Genomic DNA, 7,701 nt, shown 5'->3' with positions numbered 1-7,701 from the left:
CCTCCCTTTTACCAGAAAGCAGCACAACTGCTCCATGCAGTGTCTCAAGTTTATTGTGTGTGCTGGCACACAGCAGACGGGCTCCATGCCTGCGGAGCTGTCCAGTGCAAGGTCACCAGCCTTGTCCTCAGGGATAACATCTGCATGGACACGCTCCTCTCCTGCTCCTCAGAGGGCACACAGCTAGGGATGGCAGTGGGAATCTTGCAGGGGCACGAGGAAACACTGGCAGGTTTGCACAACTATGTGTTAGTTTGTTAGTGATGAAAGAGCCTGCTGCTCTGCCCCAAAGTACAGGAAATTCTCCTTAATGAGCCCTCTAGAAAGGTGTGGGTTGGAGGTTAAATCCCACCCAGTGCCACCCCTGCCATGGGCAGGGACACCTTCCGCTGTCCCAGGCTGCTCCAAGCCACAGCCTGGAACGCTTCCAAGGATACAGCAGCCTCAAATTCTCTGGGAAACCTTCTGTGGGAATGATCTGTGTCTGGTGGTGTCCCCAGAGGACCCATCCCCATGGGACAGCAGCATGAATCTGCTCCTTTATCTCTGCTTCCTTTCCCCAGCAGCTTCCAGCAAATCAGAGAAGTCAGATGCTATCAGCACCTGCAACTCTTCTCCTTTGAAGCACTTTGGTGACTTGGAGAGTGCTAAAATAAAAGGGAACAAGAGGTTAATGTATCTGCCTCTCAGCAGTGTCCATCCCAGTGTCCTCAGCCCTCTCCTGATCCTGCAGAGAGAGGTGACACCCACTCATCATTGCTCAGCCCTGCTTTGAGCTGCCTCCTCTCTTTCTGGGGGAGGAAGAGGTGGCTGTGTCTTGGAGAAGGGGAATCACTGCACGGATGGGTTATGGGAGGGGAAATCTGCTCAGGCAACCAGTCTGAGTGCTGACAGGGCTGCTGCCCCAAAAGATCTCTGTGCTCCCTCAGCCTGGCAGGTGTGAGTGTGATTTATGGGGCCCAGAGAGCCCAAATCCACACCTGCCCTCTCTGGGATTGTGCCCTTCCTTCCCTTCCTCTCACTGCCCTGCTCTGCATCCAGCACCCAGACCCGACCTTCCCTTTCCTTTGCACTCCCCAGGCTGTTCTCCAGGAGTGCAGCTGGGCCTCTGCAGGGATCTGCCATCCATTAATTACCTGAGTGCCTGATGGGTGTCAGCATCCCGAAGGGATTTGGGAACAGCACTGAGAATGATGAAGGGCTGGGAGGCAGTGATTTATTGGTGGGAGATTAAAGGAGTTAAATATGAGAAGCTCAAGTGAGTGATGGCAAAGGAGAATCTGAAGCCTGTGCAGTGTGGTTTGAAGGGTATGAACACCCAAGAAGAAATGGTGGAAGTGCTGAGATGGAGAATTTCAGGGCAAAAAGCCCTTGGGAAGGCTCAGGGCAAGCAAAGGGAATTGCCCTTTGCCAGCCTGAAGTTATCAGGGTCCACACTTCCAAATTCACCCCTCTAATGTCAATGCAGTGAAGGATTTTTGGCTGTAATCAAGCAGAGACATTATCAGAAGGACAGGCACTCAGTTTTCCCCTCAGTGCCCTGAGTTCCTCTGTGCTCAGCACCGTGGCATCCCCTGAGCCCCTGAGCCCCATCCCCACTCAGGACCCCAGGGAATTGTCCTGGTGCCAGCACAGCTGGTGAATGCCAGGCAGGGGCACAGAGAGCCAAACCTGCTTTGCTCTGGAGCACGCGATGGTGCTGCCAGGACCTCGCTTGGTCAGAAACTCCAGTTTGTTTGTGCTGGCCTCTGCAGAGAGGTGCAGGAAAGCCAGGAGTTATCCAGGCTGGAGAAACCCCTTCCTGTGAGGTGCTGAGGACTGACATGGGCTTCTCAGGGTGCTGGTGGCTGCCCCTGCATCCCTGGCAGTGCCCACTGTGCCAGGCTGGGCACTGGGGCTGGGAGCAGCCTGGCACAGTGGGAGGTGTCCCTGGTGCCCATGGCAATGATTTTGGGAATCAAGGATTTTGCTGCCAAGGGAGTGATTTTGCCTCCCCAAACCCTGTGATCCCATGGAAATCCTCTCAGGCAGGGCTGTTAACAGGAAGATCCAAAGGAGTGAGGGATGGGCTGTGCTTCCTTCCAGGTGGAATCCTGGTTGGGTGCCCTGCAGAAACGCTCGTTCCCAGCAATGCTGGCTGTGCTGCCTCACCCGTGCCCCCCGTGCCATTGCACACTCAATAAAAACCCTGCTAATGACATCCCCGTGTCACTGGGTGTGGCTGAGGGGCACTGCCAGCTCCTCCAGGGGCTGGGCAATTAAGCATCCTGCCTGGAGCTAATTACCCCAAACTTCTGAAAGGTTAAAGGAAAAAAAAAGTGTCGATTTTTTTCTGGTTTTTAATCTTTTTTTTTTTCCCCTCGAGATGTTTGTACCTTTTAAACCAATGCTAATGATTCATTTTTTTTAACAGACAGCATTTCATCAATACAGACGACTGGGATGCCAATTAAAGCCAGGGAGAGAATTACAGCTGTAGCAGAACACCTGTTTTTTTTCCCCCCCAAAAATTATGACATCAACTTAATTGCAACTTTCCAATCCATTTTCCCCCCAATTAATCTAAAGTGCTCTATTCTTAGGAGGGTTTTGGAGCTGTGAGAAAGCAAGTCAATAACCTGCTTTCTGACCCTCTGCTAAACTGCTAATGACTTTTTTTTTTTTTTTTTTTGGTTTTATCTCTATTTTAATGGATGACGGGCACAGTCAGAAGCTGGTTAGGAAATTTCCCCCAGCTCCTGAAGCAGGCATGAGGTCCTGCCCCACATCATGCTGCTGTCTGTGCCATTCCCCTTGGATTCCCTCATGGAAATCCCTCCTCCAGGGAGAATTTCTGTTGTTTGTAGCTTCCAACTGTGGTCCTGGCCCAAAGCACCCCAGAGGGATCCCTGGAGCAGCAGGAGGGATGTGGGGAGATCTCAGGGCTGGAATTCCTTCGGGATTACTGGTGCTCACACACTTCCCAGGAGGGCAGCCTGCAATTAGCCGCGCTGCTTAACTGCTGTGCCAGCCTCAGCCTGTGCCAGCCAGGTCCTGTCCCAGTCACCATGGAATGTTCTGGCACAGGACACCCCAGCAGTCCCACCTGGGCCTGGGAGCGCTGCCCAAGGGCTTTGGGAGCTCCTGAACTCCGGCTCAAGGAACATTGGAGATCCCTTCCCCTCGGGAATTCTCACTGGCAAGCACGGGGAGCAGCTCAGCAGCCTCTTAACCTTTGCTGCCGTTATCTCCACGCCAGGGCTGCCTCCATCTCTCAGCTTCTCCAGCTTTTCCAGCTCCTGGATCATTCCCATAACTCTTCCCCGCAGCCTCTCCCATTTATCTCCCTGCTCTCTCAGAGCCTGCAGCAGGAGCAGATCCATCACTGCAGAATTACTTTCCAAGGAGTGCAGCTCCAGCTGACAGAAGCTCCCTGCTCCTGCTGTTGGGAAAATTAATCCACAAACACCAGAGGTTTATGTCCCAAAAGGATGCAGAGGAGTCCTTTTTCTTTATTCCAATAAAGGGAGAGGCCATGGGGCATTCCCCTGGGATCTCTCACATTTTTGGAGGACTCAGCCTCCTTTTTATCCCAATTTCCCGAATTTGCCTTCTCTCTTTCCCCTTTGGCTGAGGGACTTGAGAGGTTCAGACTTCCCAGAATGCCTGATCCCAAAGATTCCCCTCTAATGTATAACCCTCCCTTTTAATTTTTAATTCTTATTGAATTTAGGGGTTTTTCTTCCCTGTTGTTTCTTTCATCTTTCAACGTCTAATTTCGTTTATCAGCAAACCCAAAGTTTATTTCTAAAAGCAAATATCTATTTCCATCCATCAATCAGTGGAACCCTTCCCATTGTTTCCTTAACCTCCCAGTGCTGGTTTTTCCTACCAGCAGCCCCACAGCTTGTTTGGAAAGACAAATCCCTCATTCCTCTCACTGGGAATTAGGGAGGAATGAGGTTCCCCAGCTTTTTCCCCTCAGCATATCCCCCAGAGTGGGGTTCCCCTGAGGTGTGGGGTGTTCCAGCCCCTGGGCAGCCCCGTCTGGGGGTCAGGGGGACCAGATCAGCCTAAAGCAAGGCAGGGCAGCACCAGAGAGCTCGGTGTCTGAGTTCTGCACTGCACCCCTCAAAGCAGAGCAGTTTGGGTCTAAAGGATGTGGAGGCTTCAGCTGGGTCTGAGCCAAGCACTCCTGCAGGAATCCCCCCAAGCAGGAGAGTGGCCTGGGGGAAATGGGGTGTCCCTGGAGAGGCTGGGACATGGGTCAGGTGAATAACACAAATCCCAGGGCTTTTCCAGGACTCCTTTACCAATAATAAACCTTTACCTTTCCTTTACCAGGAATAAAGGGCTGTGGGTACCAGGAGTCTCATGCTAGCGTCTCCCATGGGATGCAATTTGTCCGCAGTCCATCAGCTTCATCCCATAGATGTGAGGGCCTGGGGGGCCTTCCTGGAGCCCTGCCTGCTCAGCAGTGGGATCTCCCCTGGAGCAGGGACATCTCCCAGGGCTTGAGATTCCTCACCCAGGACTGAGAGATCCTTCCTTGCCCAGGGGAGAGAGGCCCTCTGTGCCCAACAGATCCCTGGTGAGGCTCTGAATTATCACTAATTAATCCCTGTAGTTAATTCCTTTAGGCAGAAATCCCTGTCCAAGTCTGAGACCAAGCCTGGAGCTGGCCCCAGCTCAGCTCCATCAGGATTTCAGGCAGTGAGGGGCTCCACTCAGCATGGGGGTGTTCCTTACCTTTCTGTGCCTGCAGCCTCTGTGCAAATCCCTCTAAATCGACCCCAGCTTGATTTCCCTCTGTGAGTTCCACCCCTGTGGGCAGTGACAGTGACCCTTGCCACTGAGCTCTGTTCAGCTGTGTTTTTCCAGGTTTATACCAAACCTGCTTTTGCCAGCGCCTTTGATGGGGATTCCTTCTGAGCTGCTCATTCACAGCAGAGCATCCCAAGAAAGGGTCAGTGCCATGAAACCCCTCCTGGCTGAGCCCCTGCCTCTCTGTGTCCCTGCTCAGCCCCGGGCAGGGAGCTGGGAATGCCGTCCCTCCTGGCTGTCCTTGCTGTAATTTCAGGCCGTGCCCGGAAGCTCCCCCTTGGCAATGACCTTTTGCATAATTGAACACTGCCATTGTCTCCTCTCCAATGACACCGGCTGCCTCCCTCCCGGCACTCCTGTTCTCCTGGCCCCGGGTCGCTCCCACTGCTGTCACCTGAGCTCCCTTGGGCTGTCCTTGAGATGCTGAAACTGGAGCCAGCAGTGCAGCCCTGGCTGGAAGGGGAGCAGTGCCACTGTTGTCTCCTGGCTGGAAGGGGAGCAGTGCCACTGTTCGTCCCCTCTTCTCGGTGCCAGCCCTGCAGAGATCACCCAGAGGTCTGGGCACGCCTGGGGAGGGCAAATAAAGCCTGGTGGATGGCACAGCTGCTGCACTGCAGCTTGCAGGAATCCTGGAGTCACAGCCTGCTCTGGGCTCTGGGGAAGGCAGGGACACCTTCCCCTGGATCAGGCTGCTCAGAGGCTGTCCAGCCTCTCCTTGAACGTTTCCAGGGATCCAGGGGCAGCCACCACCTCTCTGGGCACCCTGTGCCTCCCCACTCTCAGCAGAAAAATCCTCATATCTGGTCTGAATCACCCCTCTTTTCATTTAAAGCCTTCCTCCCTTGTCCTCCCACTACAGGATGCACCAAAATGTCTGTCCCCATCTTTCTTAAGCCCCTTGAGGTGTGGAAAGGCCAGGAGGACACTGAGCTGTTTCCCAGAAGGATCATGGAGGTGTGGATCTCCAAACCCAGCCCTGGAAGTCCCAGGGACACTGCTGTCACAGGGAGGGAGGCTGAGGAGCTGTGACAGGAGGGACAAAATGAAGATGCTCTCGAGGTGTGATGCACCATTTGTCTGTGCCAGCAGCCCTCACATCTGTCAGAGCTTAAAGAGAGACAGACACAAGTGATGCAGGGAAAAAACCCATCAGTGGGAAGCAATTGGGAGATGTGGGAACAAAGCAGCTCAGTTTGACTCTCTGCTCACAAAGGAAATCTTCAGAAATCATCAAACTCCAGGGTTTTTTTTTTTGGTGATGATTCTCTAAATTAATGAGTCTGGAAATTTCATGAGCCTGTGCTGCAGATTATTATTGGGGAGCTGTTTTTCATTAAAACCACATCATGTATTTGAAAGTTTTTTAGAGGGAAATTAAAAAATAGCGCTATTTACAGAGTGCCCCAAATTTTATACTCTTCAGGCTGTTTTAGCTCAAGGCAAAGATTTCTTAGGGTCAAATTTCCACCCAGGTGAAATTTGCTTTTGTAGTGCACTGAGAGTGCCCCTGTATCAGCTCTCAGTACAAGGCAGCCTCCCAGGGGGCTCCTGAAGATTTTGGCTGCAGCTGGAACTGTTTGTGTGTTTATCTGTGGAAATCCCCAGTGTCCCCAGAGCTGGCCTGTCCCAGCGTGGCCCAGTGCCTGGGCCTCTGCTGCACCAGGATTTCTCCTTCTCCTCTCTCCCCACTCACCCACAGCAGGCATATTATTTTCATTCAGAGCAGACCTGCTCAGAGCTGGAGGAAATGGAATGTTTTTATTCCTACAGCGTCACCAAACCTCCAGCTTCCACCTGGGGAGCAATGAGGCCGGTGCTAAGGAGTTCACACAAAGACAAAAAAAGTCACCTGAGTTGGAAAAAAGCTGCACAGGATGGAGGATTTACCCAAGCCAGGCTCACCCTTGCAGCCTTTAAGCATCCATTCCTATCCACACCCATCCAACCAGGAGAGAGTGGTTGGATGCTCTGTGTAATTCCTTTGGAAATGAGGAAGATGATGGACCAGAGGAAAGTAAAGGCTGAGAAGAGTGCTCATATCCTGTGCTCTTCATAAAGCTGGATCCTCTCTGCTCCCCAGGCTTTGCCCACCTGGGCAGGCAAAAAGCCTCACAGGGAGCAATAACACCCCAGGAAGGAATTTCCCCTCCAAGAGGGAATCTTTCCCCATTCCTCTTGCCCTTACCTCCGTGCTCTGCTGTCTCCCTGCTATCAATATTTCGGATTTCCCCCTGAGCCACTTGCAGAGGTCGGGAATATCCCTGGAGGAGAGCCTGGGGCAGGAGGGCCACCTCCATGCCCTGAGAGGCACAGGGATGTGTCCCTGGCCTTGGAGGAGCTGCAGAGCCACACCTGGCACTCACAGGGTGCAGCTCCTGCCTTCTTGGAGCACGGCCCTCCACCAAAGTTCTAATGAAAGGTTTTCCTGTTTCCCTGGGCTTATTTCAACAACAACAAAAAAAAGCAATTTCCCAGTCGGTTTTAGTTCTTTTTGATATGCTGCCTTTATCTTTGGTGCTTTGTGGTGCTAAATAGCTGCTGCATTTCACACCAGGAGAGCGCAAATCCCTGTATTTCTGCCCCAAAAGGGCAGAAATAAACATGGATGTAGTCACAAGTGAAACCACTCGTTCTATTTTTGTCTCCCTTATCTCTGGCACTCCAACAAGATTTCTCCTGAGCCTTTCTTCTCCTTGATCTCGTGTTTTTCTGTTCCCATCATCTTCTTATCCTCTTTTCTTCCTACCCCGGGTTTCTGGAGTCTCTGCCTTTTATGCACAAAGCCGGCGGCTCTCTTTAATCAAACACAGCAATTAAGAAACTCTCAATTACAAGTGTCACCCGTGTCATGATTTATTCCTGGCTCCGGGACTTTGAGTTCACTTATTGTTGCTGTGT

Source organism: Molothrus ater, chromosome 2 (assembly GCF_012460135.2).
Source record: "Molothrus ater isolate BHLD 08-10-18 breed brown headed cowbird chromosome 2, BPBGC_Mater_1.1, whole genome shotgun sequence".
In the NCBI taxonomy this organism is placed as follows: Eukaryota; Metazoa; Chordata; class Aves; order Passeriformes; family Icteridae; genus Molothrus; species Molothrus ater.
This window is presented reverse-complemented; position numbering follows the sequence as displayed.